The sequence below is a fragment of the Chrysochloris asiatica genome, unplaced genomic scaffold (assembly GCF_000296735.1).
Source record: "Chrysochloris asiatica unplaced genomic scaffold, ChrAsi1.0 scaffold00025, whole genome shotgun sequence".
Lineage (NCBI taxonomy): Eukaryota > Metazoa > Chordata > Mammalia > Afrosoricida > Chrysochloridae > Chrysochloris > Chrysochloris asiatica.
Window position 1 is genome coordinate 22,061,331 of NW_006408543.1, and position 1,915 is coordinate 22,063,245.

The following is a 1,915-nucleotide window of genomic DNA, read 5'->3' on the forward strand; positions in this document are numbered from 1 at the left end:
ATCTTGAAATTTCTCAGGATGCATTGAAGGCAAGAAGCTGAAAGAGGATATTAAAGGTATATTCATATTAGGTTACAGATTTTTTTTTTCCTTTTCTCTTTTTTCTGCGATTATAGACTACAGTATCCAATCTCTTTTTGCTGTTACTGTTTTGTTTTTTGGTCCCCTTTTTACCTTTAGGGGGCTCTCTCTCTCCCTGTATTACCCAAGAAGAGATAGCAATTGCTGTCTATAGTCAAGCTACAACCACACCCTATAAAATCCCACAAACCAGGCAAGAACCAATACCAGCTGCCATACACCAGGTAGGCAGCCAACACCTACAGTAGTTACTCTGAGTTGAGTAATAAGAAGAGTGAAAAGGGAAGCCCATCTCCTAATCACATCTACCTGGAGGCAATCAGAAAGCATAAAAAATACCAAAACTCACACTAATTTAAATATTAAGGCCACAGCTAACTACTGAATATACCCAATAAACAGACAGATGACCATATCAACACATGTCCAGAAATGAGATAAAGTGACTGAGACAAATGAGCTAGAGGTAGACCTATACTTCATATTGGAAGGAGGGCAGGCTTTGAAAATGCCTTAGAAGGAATTTAGAAAAAATGATAATAAAATGTATCAAAACACTTTACAGTAGAATTGAGAAAAAAAAAAGGAAGTCAGGAAAACACTGCAAGACCAATCCAATAAGATAGAGCATTGGAAACAATTCAAAACCTACAGAAAGAGGTCCAAACTATTAATACTAGAATATCAAAATGAGAACACATGAATAAATGCTTCTAAGAGGACCTGTCAGTTTTTATAAACCTAGTTCTCTTAGGCTAAGCCCGAGTCTTAAAGTGGTCATTAGCAGGTATTCTTGTTAACTATTGCTGCGTAACTAACTAGCCCCACACGTACTGATTCAAAACATCAATTATTTATTATCTGTCATGGTTCTGTTTGAACTGCAAGGTTGGCGGTTCAAAGTCACCAGCTGCTCCTTGGAAACCCTTAATACAGGGACGCTATAAGTTGGAACCAACTTGACAGCAATTAACAGCAACAAGGATCAGCTGCTAGACCTCTTACTAGACTGTAGGACTAACTAAGGACAAGACAGAAGTGAGCTCTGTATTTATAGGTTCTGCAGTCTTTCTGACATGGCCGACCCAATAATACTGCAATCCAGAATAAAAAGTGCTAAGATGGGTATGCATTTCATGAAAGTGCATTGAAAGACAATCTAGGTCAGTGGTTCAAGCTCACCAGCTGCTCTTTGGAAACCCTATACAGAGTCATTATAAGTAGGAACCACCTTGACAGCAGAGCACTTAACCGTTCTCTCTTTGCCTCTGTGTCTGTCTCTGTTTCTCTCACACACAGATATTCATACATGACCACATTACAGCAGAATCAGTTCCAACTCACGGTGACCCATGTGTGTCAGAATTGAACTGATTTACATAGGTGTTCTTTGGTTGTAGTACTAGGGAATAAGTTTACTCAGTCTTTTGTCTTTGGTGCCACTAGGTGCATTCTAACCACCAAACTTCAGGGGACCATGTTGTTGGTAAGTGCCATCAAGTTAATTCTGACTCATAGTGACCCTGTATAGGGTTTCTGAGGAATGACTGGTGAGTTTGAACCTTGCGGTTCTAACTGACCTTGCAGTCCAGTGCATTATCCTGTAGCACCACACCAGGACTCCTTTTGAGTAACAGTTGGGTGCAAACAGTACCACCTAATGAATCTTCACACATGGAATTTAACATACAATTTCAGCAACCTATAGAATCCAGATTAAGAATTTGTAGTACAGATGTTGTTGTTGTTGTTGTTGTTATGTGCTGTGGAGTCGGTTCTGACTCATAGTGACCCTGTACAGGGTTTCCGAGGCTGTAAATCTTTATGGGAGCAG